The sequence below is a fragment of the Thunnus maccoyii genome, chromosome 17 (assembly GCF_910596095.1).
Source record: "Thunnus maccoyii chromosome 17, fThuMac1.1, whole genome shotgun sequence".
NCBI classification, from domain to species: domain Eukaryota; kingdom Metazoa; phylum Chordata; class Actinopteri; order Scombriformes; family Scombridae; genus Thunnus; species Thunnus maccoyii.
The window spans coordinates 23,540,857-23,563,731 of NC_056549.1; the positions used below are offsets into that span (position 1 = coordinate 23,540,857).

The 22,875-nt window shown below is 39.9% G+C and overlaps 1 long non-coding RNA gene across 6 annotated transcripts in view; it reads right to left on the reverse strand.

Moving 5' to 3' along the window:
- The window catches only part of LOC121882226, a 79,612-nt gene that overhangs the window by 39,577 nt on the left and 17,160 nt on the right, over positions 1 to 22,875 (reverse strand). For all 6 annotated transcript variants that reach the window (XR_006092054.1, XR_006092049.1, XR_006092050.1 and 3 more), the window contains exon 2: positions 16,799 to 16,924. This is a non-coding gene — a long non-coding RNA (uncharacterized LOC121882226). The remainder of the gene's footprint in view (positions 1 to 16,798; positions 16,925 to 22,875) is intronic.

The window sequence follows — 22,875 nt, forward strand, 5'->3', positions numbered from 1 at the left end:
AAAGAGAGAGGGTTTTGTGTGTGTGTATATGTCAATGTGTGTATGTGTGTGTGTTGTAAGGGAAGGGGAGGAGGGGGGGGTGGGGGTTGTCTCTCAGCAGCTTTCATACATAGACTGCGAAAAAACCAAAATGAGCTGTCACTGCAATTCCCAGGATGCCTTGCTGTTTAGCATAGCAGCAACAGCAACAGCAGCAGCAGCACGAACAGTGTGTGTGTGTGTGTGTGTGTGTGTGTGTGGGCCGGTAAGCTGATAAGCTAACTCTCTCTCTCTCTCTTACACACACACACACACATACACACACACATACACACACACACACACACACACTCAGATAATTAAGCAGAGCAGAAGCTCCCCCTGACGCGAGGCAGAGCTCATCTGCATTTTGGCCTCCGGCGCGCAGTTAGGAGCAACGCCTGATGGAGGGAGAGAGAGAGGGCAAGCGAGGGAGGGAGGGATGGAGGGAGGGAGGGAGAGAGAGAGAGAGTGAGAGAGGGAGAGAGAAAGAGAGACAGAGGAGAGGGTAAGGAGCCAATTAGCCAGCTGGATGGATGAGTGACTGACAGCACTCTTGACGCACTGCTATCCGGGCTTTTCTGTTGCACACACACACACACACGCACACACACACACACGCACACACCATCCTCCTCGTCTCTCCCTCCCTCCATCCATCCATCTCTCTCTCTCATCTCAGCCTCCTTCTCTCTCTCTGTATGTATGTGTCTCATGCTGTGTCGGTGTCTCTTGTTCTCGCCGTGCATCCTGCGCTCTGCATACGGCTCGCCCTCCAATCACGTCCCCGTCCCCCCCACAGGGCTGAAATGTCCAATGACCTTGTCCAATGAGAGCGCCCACTGTGTGCCGGTGCCCCGCCTCTTAGGAGTTGAAATCTAAACGGGGGTCAAAGGTTGTCGTCTCGCCATTTTTGCAGACAAAAACTCCATTTGTCAAGGGCTTGTTTTTTACCCCCTCCTCTCATGAAGAGGGTGTTCCCAACAGATTTTGGGGAGTTACTGAAACATGGCCTGATTTCTAGATGTGTGTGTCCTTGTGCTTCTATCCTGTTCAGGTTTTTGATCCTTGCAATGAGGATATTTTTGCAAAATGAGCTTTTTGTCTGGTCTCTGTTTTTGGTAAATTTTAGTTAGAAGGTTAGAGTTGAGATAAAGATGAAAACTCCGGTGTTTGCGTGTGTGTTTCCCTTCATCAGACAGTTTGTGGGGTATTCTGTCTATTCTCATACTTCATGCTTCAACCACCTAGACAGTGATTTTAAATTCCATCATCAGGTGAAACAAACTGAAAAATGATGGAGAAAGTCCCTGCATCGCTGAAAATGTCCGTCACCACGGAACCAGACAGCATTACGGAGCTGACGTGACAGATTGCTGACCATGCATGACTCATTAAGGTCCTTTAAGGAAGTTTTCTGGAGTTTGGCAGTTCTGTGTACAGAATATGATACAAAAATACTGTATCGGGCCATTAAATGATGCGCAATACCTTGTGACATAAGAGTCCCTGTTCAGAGTCAAGATGAATGAGATGCCACCATGCAAATGATTAACATTTCTTTATCTTCTGAAGCTAAGTGATTACATCACCGTTCATAATGATTTGATATTAAGGGGCTGGTCTGGATGTCTTTAGTTCAGTCTTAGATTCTATGTATGCTTGCTGGTTCAAACTGTTTTGTTCAGCTCAGTACAAAACTAAGTCTGTGCAGAAACACTATTTATATAAAGGTTTATTAACTTCTTTTGCTACAGCTTTTAATTGTTTCTGTTGCTTTTGGTGTCTTTTAGTTGGCTTTTAACCTGTAAGTAACATACTGTGCATCACAGCAGAGCTGACCAGGGCACTTTCACTCACTAGTGAGAATGGCTCCGATGCACAAACATACTGATGCAGTCAGTGTCACTGGTGATTCAGTACACAGTTCAATTTGCATTATTTAATTTGATCATGTACTGATCACTTGTAAAATCTATAGAACCATGAAACATACTTATCTAATCCACCCTGAATCAATTTAAAACCTTATAGAGTCCCATATAAACCATTAAAACCCATTAAAATCTATTTAAAACTTTTATAATAGTTTCAGGTTTGCTGACAGGTGATGCATAAATTAACAAGGTTTATTTTTCCAATGTCCATAGGAAGAGAAGACAGTGTAAAAAAGTTCAGCAAAAAGCTCTTTAAAAAGTTGTCCTTCTGCAAGCTTGCGTATAAGTCTTGAGAGACAGGTGCATCAGAGCAGGCACTGCTGGAAAAACAATATAGAAGGTCCTGCACACTGTATGAAGCTGACAATCAGAACATTTTGTTGAACAAAGTTTTTGATCAGACTAAGACTACAGGTCTGCAAGTCAAAAGGTGCATCAATTAAACTCTTGACTTTTTTACCCCCATTTTTCCCCCTTAAGTAGCCTTAGGTTTGGAAAAATCAACTCCACTCTGACAGTGTCAAATACTGTATATTCTTGATCCAATTCCAATAACTTAATTGATTTTACATGTTTATATTGAGTGAAATATTCAATAGAGAGACTCCATGTTTTTTTATATCCATACACTGGAAATATTTTAGATGCCTTGTGCATAATTTTATAATAATTTCCCCAAAATTCACCCACACTTATCTGGAGTTTTGTGGTGACTGGCCAGGTAGGTCAGTGAAAGCAAAGGGTTTAAATATGCAGTCAAAATGCACATACAACCGCAAATCCATCTTCGTATTGTTAAACATGACAATTTCTAACTTCTATATGATGATCACCTGAAATTGCTGCAAAACAACCTGGTTACTGTAAGTCAGATATCATGGGTTACTGATATTTAATGGTAACATTTGGTGTGATAGATATATATATTACACTTTGTCAATGCTAGAACCTGTTATCACAATCTCTCCGAATCATTGTATAATGTATTATTTTAGCTCATCTGCAACTGAAAGAGTACTCAAGTGTTATTTTCTGCATTCTTGCACATTTTTTACACAGTTTGCTGGGTTATAGGAGTGTACAGAGGATGTCTGTAGGAACAACCGACACCAAAGTTCTCCTGAGGTGTTTTTCTTCTTTATGTGATGTGTTCAGTGATCAAACATGCCATCTTCATGCTGCTCCCTCCCATCATTATATGTGAAAGTACAGAGGATGCACTTTTTTAGAAGCTGTTCTTTCCTGTCTAGTTATTTCACTGACTTCCTCAGGAAAATCAGCGAGGAAAAAGAATGCATGCAAGTGTACCATCCAGTGTTGTAAAGCGAGGGGGATTTATATTTTCATTGAAACCCCAGGAAGTAAAAGCTATCTATTAGTGATGCAGTATTCCACACTGTGCCCTATGCACTATGAAGCAGAAAATATCAAACATCTTATTGAAATGTACTGAGATGGTATAGATTTTCTTGCAAGAAACATACACAATTACATCAAATTTGAAAAGAATACTCTGCAGAGTCAGCCTGATTTCCAGTTGAATTTCACATCAAAGTAACCTAAAAGCTGATTACATGTTTGCACAAGACAACTTAAATATTATTTTTTTGTTTCAGCCCAAAGGATCTGACTATATGCAATCTGAGTGGCACAAATACAGAAAAAACAAAGAGCAGGATTGTTTTTTAACTGCATTGTTCTCTATGTTCACTTGACAGCCTCATTAAAATCTGACACTGCTCTCAATGTCTTTAAACAAGCATCCACTACAGTATGTGAACTTGCCCCATTTTCAGATAAGTGGCATATTCAAACTTGACACACCCAAAACAGTGTTTTTTGCTTTTATAGTTATATCTATCTATATGTCCAACTATATCTGCTGCTTATCAATACTACAGAACACTTCATAAGATGATTTGAGACATAAGAGATTTTTTGGGTGAAGTTTACTCTCGTCACTCCCCAATCTCTGCTGTCCTAAGCTTGGTGTGCTTCAGGGACAGAGCTTCAATGTCAAATATCAACATACTCTGTAAACCTGAACCTGTATTAGTGTTATAATAGTAAAATGACAACATGTTTCATTAAACATGAAACACTAAGTGTGCTCCTCAGACGTTTGTTCATTAAGCACTGTACTGCTCTCTCTCTCTCTCTCTCTCTCTCTCTCTCCCCCCACGAGCTTGTTCTTCTGTTCTTGCTACTGTTCTGTTCTGCTGAGTGTTAACATGATTGTCTAAGCAAGCCTGTAGTCACCATAACACATACTGGCAGTGGCAGGAGTGTTTTCATTATTTCATTTGAAACTTGTATCTATGGGGGGGTTTTTCTAAGCAGTAGACAGTTTGATAAATCCAAACGCATAAAGAAACAAATGAGAGTAAAACAACAACAACACAAAATCAGAAGATTAAGAAAAGATCAGTAAAAGCCTTAAATAAGTCTTAAATAACAGGAAATATAAAAGATAGAAAAGAAATACAAAATTGAAATAAACAGGATCATTACACAAAACAAGAAAATGAGATTGAGGATATAATTTGGAAAGATTACATAAAAAACCTTCAAGCATGTTAATCTAAAGTCTTGGTGTCTGGACACATTTTGTTAATTTATTTTTTTGGAATAGTAAATTAGGATCTCCTCAAAGACTCCAAGTCCCTATTTGTAATGTCTTGCTCAAAGGCAAGGGAAGTAATATTAAAATTATTAATTTAATAATAAGATCAATTTTTCATCCACTTTTTCTTGAGATTTAAAACCCTGACCTTCTGCTCACATTCTGCTTCCTTTGAACTTCACAGAAGATTACAGTACTGAGTACCAGCAGACTTATAATACTGATTTCAGACTTAACATAGAAACGAATGTAGCAGCTTCTATGGAAGGAGGTGAACTGAGAGAGACTTCTGCAGCTTTGCTTGGGGCATTGCATGGGGATACTAGAGTACGCTGACAAGTGATATCTGACCAAAAAGTTCATGGAAGTTCAGTTCTGCTGCTATCAGGCCTGATGCCAAAGAGATTTATTTTTGTGTTTTTTACTAGCAAAAAATGTATTTTGTTGAGATAGTATTATATACCTAACATTAAGACCTTTAGTTTAGTGCAGGTAAAACAACATTAATTAAAAATGCTTAAAATGTTTGACGTCAAACTTTTTCTTTGAGTATTTGATCATGTGAAGCAATCAAACTAAAGAGAGGAGACATTTCACCTTTCATCTGTGACAGACACAGACACCAGGAGAGGATGTACAGAAGGATAAGACTGTGTTTCTGCAAACTGTATGCAAATTTGCAACAAGAAGACGCCAAAACACAGCGAGAAGCAGATGTAGGATACGTGTGGGTGGAAGTGAACGTTTGGAAAAGGGAAGCGTTGCCGTCGGTTGACAGGAACACAGTTGGCGGGATTGGAACAGGAGGCCTCATGACAAGCTGCCTTAGTTTCCTGTTTGCCCACAGAAAGATGCCTGAGGAGCAAAAGTGGAAGAATAATGAAGAGAAAAACCAATGGAGGAGCACAGCTGGTAGGAGCGAGCAAACACACACCTGCATGACAGAAAGAGAGAGAGTCCAGGACCATCCCCCTCCTGCCAACCCCATACAACACATATACACAGGCTGTGAGCAGAGCAAGCCCCAACCCTACACCTGGCAGAGCCCCAGCCTGCTGTGACCTATGTTGTGACCTGAGCATACACCAGATGCTCAGCGAGCTCTATGCAATCATGGTCCAGGCCTAAAACCACTGGAAGAATAATCCCATAAACCATGGAATACAAATATCTCACTATTTCATCCTGGAATATACAAGGTCTGAGGTTGACTGCCTTTGGAATTAAGAGCAGAAACCCCGACTTCACCAAGGAAATTACAAACACAGACATCATTGTCCTACAGGAGACATGTACAGAAGAGATGGTACCACTGGCTGTCCTGTAAACTACAGAGAGCTGGTAGTCCACTGAGCTAACAGGGATCAAACAGGGAAGAGACTTGGGAGGCATGTTAATATGGTACAAATCAGAACTAACCCACTCCATTAAGTTAATTAAAACAGGAGCTTTTTACATCTGGTTAGAAATAAATAAGGAACTTACCTAGACCGAGAAAAACATCCTACTGTGTGCTACCTACATCCCCCCAATCAAATCCCCATATTTTAAAGACAACATGTTCTCTATCCTGGAGGAGCAGATTAACCATTTCCAGTCTCATGGCCACATTGTAGTCTATGGGGACCTCAATGCTAGGAAAAGATGAGAAGCTGATACAATCAGCACAGAGGGACACAAACACCTACTAGGAGGTGGAAACATCCCATCTTCAAAACTACGAAGTAAGTAACAACAAACATGAGTCACAGCTCTGTTGTTCGCTGGGCCTGTACATAGTCAACAGTAGGCTTCGAGGGGACTCCTACGGCAGGTACACCTACAGTGTCTCTGGGTAACAGTACAGTTGATTTCTCCATCATTGACCTCAGTCTGGTGTCTCTCAGAGACTGTCAGCCCACTAACACGCAATCATGAAGTATCAAAGCCAACTAAACTACAGACTCTTAAAGAAAGCTACAACTGGAAGGAAGGTAGTGTGAAAACCTACCGGAATGCTTTTAAGCAACAAGTCTAATCACTTTCCCAGTTTCTGGAAAAAACCTCTCAATTCAACAGCGAAGGTGTAAACAGGGCAGTAGCAAACCTTAATAATATAATAATATATTTGGCATTTCAGCCTCTTTATAAAACCTAAAGGCCTCAAATAGAAATGCCAAATGGTTTGACGATGGATGTAAAAATCTCAGAAAGCAATTAAGGAACTTATCAAACAAAAAACATAGAGATCCAGAAAACCAGAACATACTTCTTCACTATTGTGAAACATTAAAACAGTATAAAAATACAGTGAGGAAAAAAAGGGACCAACAGGTTAGAAACCAGCTACATGTTATTGAAGAATCCATAAAAAAAACTATTTCTGTGAAAACTGGAACACAACAACACAACAAACAGAAACATGAGGACCCACCCATCTAAAATAGAGATGTATAGGTAAATCACTTCTCTAATCTCTTTGGTCCAATAGAAAAGAATAAACAGCAAAAACACATACAAGATAAACTACAAAGTTTAAAGTCAACCATAAAAGACAAAGATAGAGATAAAAGACTAAATAAAATCACTTGACCAACCAAGAAGGCCTGTGGTGTTGATGGCATCCTAAATGAAATGATAAAATCCACAGACCTCAAATACCAACTGGCTTTACTAAATATCTTCAACATCCTCCTTGGCTGTGAGATCTTCACCAGTATTTGGAACCAAGGACTGATAACGCCGCTCCACAAAAGTGGAGACAAGTTTGACCCCAATAAACACCATGGGATGGTGGTTATTGGCTTTTTTACCAAATTATCATACCTCAGACCATATCTCCACCCTCAACACCCTAATTGACAACCAAATAAACAAAAACAAAAGCAAATCATTCTCCTGCTTTGTTGGTTTCAAAAAAGCCTTTGATTCAGTTTGGCATGAGGGTTTGCTGTATAAACTGTTAGAAAGTGGTGTTGGGGGAAAAACCTATGACATCATTAGCTCAATGTACACAAACAACAAGTACGCTGTCAAGATTGGCAAAAAACACGCAGACTTCTTTCCCCAAAGCCAGGGGGTCAGACAAGGATGCAGCTTGAGTCTGACCCTCTTCAATATATACATCAATGAACTGGTGAAGGCACTAGAACAGTCTGCAGCACCTGGCATCAGCCTAGCAGACACAGAAGTCAAATGTCTACTGTTTGCAGATGATGTGGTGCTCCTGTCTCCAACTACAGAAGCTACAACAGCACCTTGATCTTCTGCATCAATTCTCCCAGACCTGGGCCTTGACAGTGAATCTAATCAAGACAAAAAGTATGATATTCCAAAAAAGACCCAGCCTCCAAAACCACAAATATAAATTCTCTCTAGATATCATTGCTCTAGAACATAGAAAAAAACAATATCAACCTCGGCCTAAACAACAGCACCACAAGTAACTTCAACAAAGCTGTGAACGACCTGAGAGACAAGGTAAGAAGGATTTTTTTACGCCATCAAAAGGAACATCAAGTTGGACATCCCAATTTAAAATCTGGCTTAAAATATTGGACTCCGTTATAGAACCTATTTCCTTTTATGGTTGTGAGGTGTGGGGTCCACTTGCCAACCCAGATTTTACAAAATGGGACAAACACCAAATTGAGACTTTGCATGCAGAATTCTGCAAATTCATTCTCTGCATCCAACAGCAAACTCCAAATAATACACGCAGAGTAGAATTAGGACAATACCACTAGTTATAAAAATGAAAGACAGAGCATTTAAATTATATAATCACCTAAAAGAAAGTGACCCTGACATGCTCCATAACAAAACCTTCACCTACAGAGAGACCCTAGAGAGAAGCTCCCTCAGCTGGCTGGGTCTGGGACTCTGTTCACAAACACAAGCAGAGCCCCCAGACAGAAACCTCATTAACTAAAACCAAATTATAAGAAACTGACTAAACCAAATTGACTAAAACCAAATTATAAGAAAAGAAAAAGAAAACTATTTGACACATTGGAAAGAATCAACCAAAAACCAGAGCAAACTGGAACGCTATTTGGCCCTAAACAGAGGATACTCAGTGTTAGATCACCTGACCACTGTGAACAATCCAAAACTAAGGAAATCCTTGACTATGTACAGACTCGGTGAGCACAGCCTCGCTGTGGAGAGAGGCCGCCACAGGCAGACCTGGCTCCCCAGAGAAGACAGACCGTGCAGCCACTGCACACAGCGGGAGGTGGAAACTGAGCTGCACTTTTTAACCACCTGCCGACTGTGCCAAGACATCAGAGACATATACTACCCACAGATTACAACCACCCAAAAAGACTTTGAAAACATGGCTAATAAGAAAAAACTTCCATATCTGTGGGCGAAATACAGCAATGTGCAAACACAGCAGCAAGATTAGTGAGCTGCTGTGACCGGAAAAGGGCGTCAAATGGAAAACAACCACCATGAAGACTGTCAGTCACCTGTGTATTCCTGCACTGAGCATGTGCACTGTGCTGACCTCTGTACATAGACATACTTACTGCACATACATACAGAACAAATATCTTTAAATTAAAAAAAAATGTTGCAGTGTTTACATAGTTCTCACTTATTTGTATTTATGTTTCTTTAACTGCAAGTCTACATTTTTCTATTTTATTCTAAGTTTTTTTTAACTTATCTGTATACATATATTTCTAATATTTTCCTCTTCAGCCTTTAATTTTTGTTTGAATATTTAACCTGCACATGCAGTAGAGCAGCTTAAATATTAGGATCTGCAATCTGAAAAAAGTTTCTTAAAAAATCTCTTTGTAAAATCACTAAATACAGTATGTGAAATATTTGTATTAAATATTTATTTGCAACAGATTTGAAATAAATCTATAACAGTAATTATATTTAGATAATTTTGCTAAAAAAATAGTTTTCAAAGAAATAAAAATAATGATAATTGTGTGGAGAGATAAGTGAGAATAAACAGAATCTGTCCAGTTTTGAGGTGATTTAATATGTGTTAAATTAGAATATATAACATGTCAAAAGAAAAAAAAATGCAAACAGACAAAAATAATTGTGCTACAGTACATTTTTAATACATAATGTTCCTAAATGAAAGAGGAACAGGAATATTCTTCTTCTAAAACGTTTAAATGTGAAGAACAAAGAAAGTATGCTATTCTTTTTTAATTACCCAAAGCTTTTTCAGGTCAAATGGCCTCAAGGTGCCGAAGTGCAATGCAAGTAAATAAACCTTACAGGTTGATGAGATCTGTTGCAAAACATGGTTTATTAAATTCAACACACCTGTAGTTTAGTGTTATTATTTTCTCTCTACTGCCTACAATTAACTTCTAAAACCATGTGTCATTTTGTCTCCAAATGTCAGATATTTCATTTTAAATAAAACTGTCTTCATAACCACTAATTTAACATAAGTTAAAAGACATGCAGTAAACTACAGACAATATATACTTGACATGTTTTTGTTGGGATGTGAAAATAACCTATTGACTGAGAAAAATATAGCCCCCTTTGTTTTATGAAGCTCTTACAAAAATCAACCTGTAAGCTGAGAAAACTGCTTGGTGGTCAAAACCAGTTTCTCTCAGGTTCTTCAAAAAAGTTGACATTTGTAAGATATGAATTTCTCAGCTGACAGTGGTAGTACTGTAGAGTGTATTGGAGGGAAACAAAGATGAACAGTTCTGCAGTATAAGACTGTAAAGACGGAGAAAATAGTCTAGAAAACACAAAGAACCATTGTTTCAACATGTACTGAATATTGCTGGATTAATTCATAATGTCTAGCAAAATCAAAAAAAATCTAACAGGTAATAAAAAATCATTTCTAAGAGAAAGTGCCTATTTTAACAACTACTGAACACAAGTTTTACCTCTTGGGAAATTTGGTTACTGAGAGAATGAAAACACCTTTAAATTAAGAGATATACAATGAAAATATTTAGACTTTTTGAAGTTTTTCCATCTCTTTTTAGTCTGACAATTATGAATATTTCCATCTAAAACAACGAGTCTGATGTTTGGAGTGACAGCCTCTAGACTGGCTGACAGAACAAATGCAACACTTTCAGTGCTGCTTTTGATTAATCAAACTAGTTGATAATTCTTTCAAATAATGAATAAATGAATGAATATTTTATTCAGGTATCCATGGAAAACAGTGAAAAGGGATTCCCAAACGGGTCAGTAGAAATACTCAGAAAAAAAGGAAGGAAGGACTTTTCCAGAATAGTCTTTCCTGTGTTCTTCATGTCATTTAGTGCCTGTACTCGTACACATATTGAACATATTGAACAAATTCTCTCACTTTTTTTTTTTTTGGCATTTCACAACTCTCTTTTTTCTGATTATTTTATTCAAGTGTCAAACACCCGAAGGTGCCCAGCCCTCATGGGCTTACAAGACTTACATTACCTACAGAGGCAAGAAGAACAGAACAAAAAGAAAAATGGTAGCGTATACACATGTGTCAAACACATTTCATCAGATATAACTTAACAAGTCAAACATACAACGCTCTCCTACGTCCGACAAAAACTGAGAACACCTTGTAACTAAACATGTTCTGTAATCTACATTCATCTGTCACATCAACCAGAGCCGGAGGTCCAGCAGACATTTTCAGGAAAAGCTTTACTCTAAGATCAAACTGACTGCAGAAAACAACCATCATTCTCAACCTCATCCAAATCACACAAGTGACACTTCCTGTCCTCCTCCATCTTATCACATCTGATGCTCATAGCCAGATTGATGTAGTCTACTATTTAGTGACACTAAATGCAATCGTGTGTTGTCATATAAACTGGTTCAAGACGGGAAAGAGAAGTATAGGAGGACAAGGAGGAATGCAAAGGGGGGGATGGACAGGGGATGAGGGATGAGAAGAAGGGGGGGGGGGTGAAGGAAGGGAAGTGAGGGGCTGAGTGACGGGTAGAGAGGTGGTGGTGTGTGTCTTAGACGGAGGGATGGAGGGAGTAAATCCTTTTCTTCATCATTACCTTGTCTCTGCCACTGCCCTCACCTTAATTAGTCTCAGAGCAGCTCACCCGGCCAGAAGTCTGCCTCATCCCTCCATCCATCCCTCTACCCCCTTCAAACCCCTCCACCACCACCACCACCACCACCACCACCACCACCACCAGCATCCCTCCTTCCTCATCCCTTTCACCTCCTTCTCTTTCTTCCTCTGCTCTCTCTTTTTTTTCCTCCAGCGATTTCCTCACTTCCTCTGTCTCTCTCGCTTTGCGCTTCATCTTCGTCTCGGTGGAAATTGACTGAAATACCAAACCCCTAACCCCACAATATCAACAGCTGTGCAGCTATACACACACACACATACACACACGCACAAACAGAGAGCACAAAGAGTTTAATGTTGGTAAATACCGCAGACACACACACACACACACACACACATAGAGACATACGTGGCTGCTCCAGGCTTGGCAGCTATAAATACAGAGGATTGCAAAGAGGAGGAAACTCGGTTAAAAAGTTAAGTGGGGAAAAAAGCGGCGCAGTGAGATTGACACCCCGACGTCTCAGCTCTCTAGAGGCTAAATTAGGGGATCCACAGCTCCACACACACACACACACCTTGAGAGAATGCACATTCACACAAACTCACACAATTTTGAGAGTGTGTGTGTGTGTGTGTGTGCACATGTCAGTCTCCATGGTCCCCTGCTCCTCCTCAGTCAGCCACTGAAGGCCCATCCAATGTCCCTGTTTTCGCTTCACCAGCTGAATGTTGATGGCCACTGGGACATTAATATGGCTGGAGATACCACACAACTGTATTTCTACTATATTCTTTTCTATCATTCTATTATGATTTCTATTGGAAATACTGATAAAGGAAAGGAGTTGACAGGTGATGAGACCCGATTTCCATAAAAGTCAGTTTATAGATAAAGTTTACTTTGTTTCTGTCTCTTTAGTAGACGTCAAAACATGTATCCACTTTATGAAAGCTTCTACAGTCAAGTAAAGTCAATTTTATTAAGCTAGCCCAAAATCTCAAATCACAACTTGGCCTCAAAGGGCTTCACAATGCGTACGGCACGACAGCCTCCATCCTTAGACTGTTGGTACAGTAACTTTTTCATATTTAGGTATAATTATAAATATTTTTTTTCCCTTGTGCCCACAGGAAGCTTCATCCCGAGCAGCAATATCTAACTGACAAACAATGAATACCAACTACAGAAGGTCACACTTAATCAACACGAAATTTTAGGAAAGAGAAATGAAACCAAACCGAAGGCAAAAATAATATTAATAATAATAATTTGCAGGAAACCGCTTAGCAGTGTCAGTGTCATGGAGGAACCAGTCCCCTCCAGCTGCTTTGCCTCACACATGTAGCTTTATATATTCATTTCCTGGTTGCGACCTGAGTGCTGAACACTTTAACATATGTCAGCTGTAAAAATGAGCATATTGTTGTTGTTTATTTACAATTTACAGTTGAAAGAGTATCAGACTCATGCTCAGTGGATGCACTATTTGTCTGCTGCTGACTCAAAAAAAAAGAAAAACTTGATGAAAGTAATAAATTGATAATGAAGTTGTTTTTTTTTAGATTTTACAGCAGGTAGTAATTTAACTTTCCACACAACCATCAAACACACCTGCAAGGTTTGCTGAGTGCAACAACAATGTAACCTGTAACCTGTTTTTAAAAAAAATAAACATTTCCAATCATGGACAAGTCAAACTGAACCAATACAAGTGATCTTCTGCATGATAAAGGAGTGTGAGGTTCCCCCTGCAGGGGGTGCTGTTGACATGGAAGTTACTCTGTTTGTGATCTATGATCCTGCAGCTGCTGCTGCTGCAGTCAACCCACGGGAGCAGCACAGCCTCCTGCTGCAGCCACTAGATGGCATTCAGGCTCTTTACACACTGAACCCAACCAAAGCAAACTGACTGACTCTCTCTGCTCGTCTGTATCATCTGGATATTGTGTTTTAATTTGTCAGAAGTTGCCATTTACTCAGCTTATAGCACCAAGTCGATATCTTTAGGAGCTCAATATGAGTTCTGTGTAGTTAGTGGTATTACACTCTTGTTGGTTACATGAGGATAGGTCTTTGGGCAAAAAAAATTGATCGTTTTTATCAGAAAATGGTTGATTTTTGCTCATGATGCTACAATCAAATATATATTGTGTTGGAAAACCCAGAGGAAACTTACTGAGACGTATCTTTAAGGCAGACAGTCATACTAGGAATCACAAAAGAAGATCAAATTTATTTAAATGATACAGATTCATTTAAAAGAAAAAGCATAAATTGATTGTTTTCTGAAAATATAATTGATTTGTTATTTATAAGCTTGGCAACAATGCCTTGAAGGTCAGCTCTTAATGTGTGCACCATATGTCTGTGCATTACATTATCCGTTTAACCCAGTAGACACAGTAGGCCTGTGTTAATGCATCTGTCTGTATGTGTGTGTTATTTTAGTCTGACAAAAGGTCTTTTCAATCTATCTCTTAAATGTGGCTGGAAAGGAGTATTGCTGTATTGTGGTGAAGTATTTAAGTACTTGAGTGCCCACACACACACACACACACACACACACATTTGCACGCGTACATGCAGAAAGAGACAGTAACTATTCAGCCCATTCTTGCGTAAATCACTTGGCCTCAGGGCTCTCTTAACCCTTTCTCTGTGTGAGCGAGCGTGTGCATGGGTGTGTGTGTGTGTGTCTTAGATGTTCCTTTGAAAAACGGTAATGCTGGTGGACAGTATAACTGGTTGCTGTGATGATGCTGCATATAAGCTTCCCACTGTATCTGCATGAAATCTAATGCGCCATCAAGACTGTCTGGGAAAAGAGCCAAAGTACACATGAAGAATGAGCATCAGAGGGAAGAACAACAAATACAGAACTTGTTTTACAAAAATGATTTATGTCGAGAAATTCCTTATTTTAGTGAAATGCCACGTTAATATTGATAACGCTTTTTTTTTTGCGCAGAAAATTGAGATTGTGTTTAAAATATTACAACATTAAGAACTACAGTATAAAGTCTACTTCAAACTCAAATGATGTAATTAAGAAGGGATGTAGTGGAGGACAAGCTCACTTAAACACACTTTATCCAAGGTGTTTGTTTGTAAAGCCTGCCTCTTTAGACTCCGAATTGTGCGTTTTAGTGAGAGAGAAAGCAGATTTTAATGTGTTTTAGCCGAAAATACAACTAAAAAAAACACAGATTGACCCAGAAAATATTCTTCTGCTCTTTCATTATTTATACAAACGTTGTACTTTTGTCGTGTTTTTTGTATTCATGAGACAGATGAACTGCAATATTTGATGATGTTTAACTTATAAGGAGTTCAGCCTCAATGAATATCTTTAACCTGCTATATAAACATAGTGTCATCATTTTCAAACCATATGTCACAAAAATGTGCAAAGCCAGTCTTTATGTGGGTATTTTACTTAGAAACTTTTAAATTCTGTATATTTTCTAAAAACTTTTTGTCATTTAAATCAGAAGGTAGACCTACCTCCACTCACACTACTTAATCTCAAATTTAAGCATGTTTTTCTTACCGTTATGTAAAGAGTCTCACAACTTGAATTATGACTCAGTGTTTAACCATTTAATATGTTCACCTGGTGTAAATCTATCCTCTAAAACTTTTAAAAGGTAAAAAAAAAAGTAAAAAGTTTGACTACAGCATGCTGAGAGGCTCACACTCCAATTAGATGAAGCTGTGAAGTTTTCTTTAACCCTTTGATTTAACATGAGCATTGACAAGTGAGAGTCTTGTGGAGTAATTAGTAACTGGGTTGGTTGCAGCCGGTTGCATGACTGGGTGGAGAAAGAAAACAAAAAATCTTCATTGACCCAGTCAGCATGGAGTCAGAGATATGATATATTTGACTATTGGCAGCAAGAGATTTTATAGAAAGAGAAGAAAAAAGTGTGGATGTATTGGCATTACACACACACACACACACACACACACACACATACAGATGCACTCACACACAGACTTCACTATCAGCAAGTTGTCTCAGGCTTGCTGAACCCCCGTAATGCTCCTATTAGCAGCTTCAGTTAAAATGGCATTTCATCAGGCAGCTGACAAGTGAATTATCTCTCCCTTTTTCCTCCCTATTTCCCTGCCTCGCTCTCTCTCCTTCCCTGCCTCTCTCTCTCTCTCTCTCCCTCTGTCTGTCTGCCTCGGTCTCCCACTCTCCCCCCGGCTCAGTGACAGTAGCCTTAGGCCTGAGATAAAGAGGAGGCGCGCGGCGCTCGGCGCTCTCACACACACTCCACAGAACTGAAGTGACATCCTGTCAAAACAATAGTTTACTACAACAGGAACTTGTGTGTTCTGTCAGACAGAGGCTGAACTTCAACTTTGGGACATATAGATTCCTCTTTCATATTGATCTCCCCCTACTTTGTGTGTGTGTATGTGTGTGTGTGTGTGTGAGCATGTTTTATTTGGGCCAGTGTATTTGGATCCCAGCCCAGAATCAGAGAGTGTATGTGCAGATAAAAACTCAGAGGACAGTTTATATACTCTTCATCATACGAGCGTCTGTAGTGCTCCAGGGAGAAATTGCCATCATTGACAAATCTCCTCCAGAGCTAATCTGCACCGGTGAAGATTTCTCTGCCGTGCATAAAAGATACTACTGTCCTCTTTAAAAATATGACTTCCCATTTCAGTGTTGTACTCAGTAGTGTAGCTGAAGACAGCTGTATGCAGGTGTGCAGAGTACAAAAGCGAACCTTTTAAAGTCACGAGTTGCATATGCATACCAGCTGTGAGTGTTTTCTTCCTTCTGGAATTGTTTCATTTTAAAGAATTTTAAAGGCTTAAGAGGTGAAACTATCCAATATTTTACAGAAAAAAAAATCACAAAAAAGTCCAGGAAGGAAAAACATTTTGTGTTGCAGAAATATGTTTTTCCATCTCTCAAAGCACTGGTGTGTAACATGAACTCACATTACTTGTACGAACCTCCTCTTTCCTTTCTTTTGTCTGATTTCTCCAATATTAATATTGCCAAATACACTTGTGTCAGTCATGATGAGGAGATGATGATGAAATAGAGGGCAAAAAAAAAAAAGATTTTTGAGCTTTGAGATCTCTTTGTAAAGGACAGAATCTCCCATATTTTAACTATATATTGTACTAAACATGGATAGGGATGTCAAAAGATACCTCCAACTAGAGCTTACCCTTTTGTAACTCCTCTTCAAGTTGCCTTTATGTCTCACTTGTCCCTTGAAGACAGACAGGTCTGATCTGCATCCACCAGGGGGAACTGTAGAACGGGGTGGTGAAGGGTGGAGGCTCCCGTCGGCCTGTTTAGGACAAGAAAGTGGGAAAGAAAAAGTGTGACCTAAAAGATGACCTCTGGGTGTTGATCAGACCTCTCCATCAACAGAGGGAAATTAAAACGTTACATTTGAAAGAATCACAAGGATGTCCTTTTACACCTCTGACATTTTAAATCCTAGTTTTCATCCAACTACCTGTCCCTTTTCCCAACTGTCTCACTTTTTACATTTTAGTCATTTGACTGATGCTGTTTCCCAGAGCCATTTATAATGAGTGAACTGGTAGGCGTTCAAGGACACTTTGACAGAACATGGCTGCTGCAGGGATCGACTGAGACTTCCCAGATACTGCTAGGCTGCACTGCTGCACCAACTGAGTCTGTAGAAGTGATTTACAGCATATATTCAATGTTTAGGTAGACTAACATGATGTTAGGATCTCAGCTTGTGTCATGAGCTACTCATATAATGACACATTTCTTGTGTTTTTAAGCCTGTGTCATCTGTATCATATTTGTTGCTTAGTCTATAGTGATATAGCCAAGAAACCATGGCTGCAGCCACGACATTTCTTCTAGCGGTGAGCTTGGCCATATGAGAGGAGAGGTGTCGGAAGCGAATACGGAGGCAAAACGATGCGTCAAAACGAAGCTGACGCCACCGGTTCACACTGAGTGTATTGGCTTGTGAATGAACTCTGCACCTTCAACAACAATAGGTACGTTTGGTGGTTCGTGTGTGCAGCATTGTGCAATTCGGAGGGTATAATTGCATGATGGTCAGATGGCGAAACCACACACACACACACACATACACAAAGCGAGCACAAAGAAAGACCCCCACACATGGACAGACAGAGAGACGGACACATGGATCCATATATAATATATTCTTGTGTGTGTGTGTGTGTGTGAGAGAGAGTGTGTGTACGCGCAGGCACAAATATATGATGTGTGTGTGTGTGTGTTTATGTGTAGTGTGTAATGTGTGTTATGTGTGTGTGTGCTACCTGGCCAGCAGTGGTAACAGGCTCTGAGGCCTTTAATGGGATTTAGCCCGAGGCTGTTTTATTAAGATGTCGGCTTTCCCTGCTGCCTCTGCAGCTGACACCATTCCCCACTGATACCCCCCCCACCACCACCACCAACCCTCACCCCCACCGCACACCAGCCTCCAAGCTGCACCCTCCTCCACCTCCCCCCTTCATCACACCCAGCCATCAACCCTCGCAAATCCCCTCAACCATCACCCCCACACCGTCCCTCCTCCCTACCCTGGTGCCCCCTCTTCCACACTGTTCTACACCCTATAATGACCCTGCCATCACCAAAATACCCTCACCTCAACCCCCCCACCCCCCACCACCCCCCATTCCTCACCTCGTTCCCCATGTTCTCTTGGGTCACTGCTGTTTTATTCATTTTATTTTTGATGTGGGGACTAATTATCGGTAATTGTTGTAAAAAGATTCTGTGCAGGGAGAAAAAAAAAGGAAAATCTATCTGATATTTTTCTGTTGATGCTCTGAAACTTTATTTTTTTTGCTCCTTCGCATCTTCGCATGCTGACATGATGTAATAGAAAGTGAGAGAAAACTCTTGTCAAGATCTAGGGGTCAACAACCAAGTGAGACCCACAGGCAAACCGAAGAACGCCGGAGTCGACTTCTCAGACAAACCCGAGAGTCTCTTCTCTCTAATCCTCTGTCAGCGAGCAACACCTGAGCTGTGGTTTGATGATTTGACTCGGATGCCGCCCATAGATTCACATATCTGCACTTTCCCAGACTCATGTGGTTACAATTTGATCATTTTCCCAGTCTGGCCAAGTAGCTTGAGCTCCATACCATAGCTCTGGCCCTCTCATTGCATAACTAGACCATGAAGGAGCGAGTCTTCTCTCTGGTGTGTGTGACAGGCGACGTTTCATCACAGGGCAGTTTTCAGGGTGTCTATGAGTTTACACATATGGGAGGTTCAAAAAAAAAAGTCACACAGCAGAGAGCAAAGCTGCAACTTTTGGTTTGACTTGTTACTGTCAAACTCTGCTTTCTGTTGTTTGCACTCCGCTTTTTGTTGTGCAGGATTTCTACCATAAACAGCTTGACAGTGATGGTATACACTCCATTGGAAGGTATGTGTGTGAGAATACAAGGTGTACACACAGGTACAAGCAAAAAACACCTTTTGTATGACATATTGAGAATGGATAGTAAAGAAGCGCTTAGATGATTAATCAGGTAGTTGATCGACAGAAAAATGTGAATTTGTAGTTTAATAAAAAATAAAAAGACTAACTGTGGTAGATATCCACTTTATCTGACAAACTCAGGCAACTGAAGCCTCATATCATCTTCAGATAAACTTCTAAACACGTTTTTGCTCAAAACTAGGACTGTTTTGCCCCCCATCACTTAAATTGGAAGCAGATTTAGAGGAGATCTTCTAATGGTCAGTATGAACAGGAGGAATGATTATGGCAAGAAAAACCTATTTCAGTGTTCATATGGGCACCTGACTGTTGCTTTAAGACCAATCCTTTAATGTAAGAGGAGTCGTGCTGTACATGTTGTGTCTACACTTGTGAATGCAGCACTGATGTCTCATATTCTATTCTGTGAAGTTTTTATACATGGTATTAATAAATAAAACTTTAAATAAACTGAATGTGTCTTTACTGCTGAAATGATGAATTGATTATGTGATCAACTAAAAAGTAATTGACAGTCTTGATAATAACTCTTAGCTTTATATCACTGAAAATTCAAAATCTTTGGTCATTTTTCACTACTTTTTGATAGACTAAACACTTAATCAGCCAATCAATAAAATAGAAAATAAAAGAGAAAAGAAAGAAAAGAAAAAGAAATAGAATAGAAAAAATGATGATGAAAATAATTAGTTGAATACAAGAACATTCAGCAAACACATTCTCTGTTGTTTCCAATGTATCTCCTATGAGCTTAAAACAATAGGGAATACTGTATCATTGTTTTTGCTTAACCTGTTCTGACCATCCTGATCTTGTGATGACAAAAATATCATTTTCAATCTGTTCAAAATTTACAATGAGTTGAATGTTACTTCTGTCCCTTGTGGGCCACTATAGATTTGGGATTCTTGGACCAGGCAGTTCCTTCAGGTACTGTATGTACAAGAAAATTGGCCTAATATTGATCAGGAAACAATTAAACATGCAGTGTGAAGTGGTGGAAAATATCTTTGAGCGTTTAGCTGCACACTAAAAATCCCTGCGTTAAAATTTTACTCAGTTTGGATCAATATAGCACCAACACAATACTGGGTTAATGTTACCCTGAAAACCACTCAAGACAAGAGGTTGTTTTGTCTTGTCTTAACACTAAAACTACAGAACCAGTTTTAGTGTTATTTTTTATTTTACTGTTGGGTTCTTAACCCAAACTAAAGCTTGTTATAATCTACTCTACTCTTTTTAAACGTACATGTCACAGCATGTTATAACTTGTGTGTTTTTTGAGTGTCATATGCACATCCTTTTGTACAAAAAACAATAAATTTGTTACAGTTTTTAGCTAAAGCTTGTTGTGTGGGTCAAAAAATAACAGCTTGCTAAAGTTAACCCAGTGTTGTATGGATGCTATATTTACTGAAACTGGGTAAAATTTTAACCCAGTTATTATTAGTGTGTGTTTATGCATGGTATACTATCATTTAAAGTTTAGTTTCAGTATATATCGACCGATGTCCACACAGATATAATAAATACAAAGAAATGCCTGGTGAGAAAAAGTGACACTGATACAGTATATCACCAACACTCAGCTGTATTTCTATTTATGGCTCTCTGTCATCTTTTTTTCTTCTTTATGCCAACTTAGTGTTCATGGTTTCATCCTCCTAACAACATTTCCTCTACTATTACACTTCCCCTTGAAACACTTAGCCCCGATCCTTCCCCCCTTTAACAGAGCCGATAGCGGTGACTCTGTCTTCCCTGGGCCCTGGACCTCTAGGCACTTCCCCTGACTGCTGCCCCCCAGGTACTTACTTCCTGTGCCCCATACCCCCTAGCTCCCACCCTAAGGTCCCACCCCCTGCAGGCACTGGTGCAACTCTAAGAACATTGGCGGTGAAGACGAGGCTCGGCTTTGTACTTGCTTGTACTGCTGATAGCTGCTGTAGCTCTGCATATGTAGCGCTGATATTTGGGCTATTGGTGAACGTCATAATGATAATGATGAAGACCTGCTATAATGTCGTAACGCATTCAACCAGCACTTTGAGTGTGTGTCTGCCGGAGCATTTCTTTGTCTGGTTGGATGGTTGCTCGGAGGGAGTTTTTGTGCATGCAGGGAGCACAGGAGTGTGTGTTTTGTAGGTTTCTGTGACTATTAGTGTATGTCTGTGTTTATGAGTGTGTGTTTGTGTTTGTGTGTGTGTGTTTTCTTCTGGTCCGGTCTTGAGTGCTTTTGCTGTTTTTCCCTGGCAGGCTGTTCTGATTGGCTGGCCCTGGGGAAAGGAGATATCATGTTTAGCCCCAAACCAACATGCATCCCTCATTCACCATCCACTGCCGCCACGATTGTGTGTGTATACTTGTGTGTGTGTGTGTTAGAAAGAGCGCAAGAGAGAGAGAGTGTCAGAGGGAGGTCTGTGCATTCAGGCGATCACACACTCTGCTCTTTCTGCTAAAGTGCTTCTCGTCTCCTTGGCGAAGGCTGATGAGCTATGACATCACAGCACTTTGTTTTATCTTTAAAAGATGAGCAGGGAGCCCTTCACTTCCCCTTAATGAGGCCGAGGTGCCCACAGAATATATGGAAAGTCTGTGTGTGTGTGTGTGTGTGTGTGTGTGTCCGTGCTCGCCCACATTCCTGCTTCTAATGTCTTTGCGTGCGAGCGGTGTGCATAGGTGTGGGTGTGCTTCTGGTTTTCTGCACGCTCTCGCTAACACCCATTTTACCCATAACCCCTGGCGTTTCCTGTCCTGAAGCCATGTGTCAGACCTCATTGGCTACTGCATCAATAACACCGCACTCACTCAGCTCCCAACACCACATCCTACCAGCAACATAACACGTACCGCCGCTTTGACCGATCAGCTCTTTCTTTTCATTTCTGCAGCGGCGGTGATTGGGGTTGATTTGGGTTTTGTTTACACATCCGCCCCCCGGTGTTGATCCAGTCGAGCTCAGGTCTGGACTGCATTTCACATGTGGATGACTTTGTTAAAATTTCACCAGGACACGGTCTGAATTAAGATGACGGACTAAAAAGTGTTTTTGATGTTTGATGTGATGCTGATATTTTTGGATTAGCCAATATTGCGTGCAGATATAAACATTTTTACGATTACTGATGACATTCTGACAACACCTGAAGAACACCTGAAGCTGCTGAAACAATGTCAGTCATGTCCACATAAAGTAAAAAGACTTATTGGGAATGAAACAGCAGTGTGCAGAAAGTTTCCATCTTTCATCATAACATATTGAAAATTAGCACATAATAATACAAAAATATCACATAAAACTTAACGTCTATGGTCTATAATCATAATATGTGATTGCTATCCAGCACCTGGAAAGAATTCATGGATACTGTTTTACTTTTAATACCAAAGTTTTTACTGCTTTACTGCTAAAACTCTCCACTGTTACTCAGAATATTGCAATTACTCGTACAACTATTACAAACACTCCCTCCAACAAAATGAAATAACATGCATATTTGTGTGAAAGTGCAGAGTGTTGCCTGAGAATCAATCAATATTATATATTCTGTCAATAAATATATAATTTTCTCATGTTTGAGGTGAACCACTGTGACTGGACCAGATCAGATTTTTAGCCTGCCCCATGAATGTAAATATTAATTTGTATTTGTTTCAAAAGGTTTCACTCTTCCGTGGCCACATGCTGTTTCAAACACTGCTGAACTATGCATGCATTCATATTTATATTTGGATTTGTTGTCTATGATAAAATAAACAAT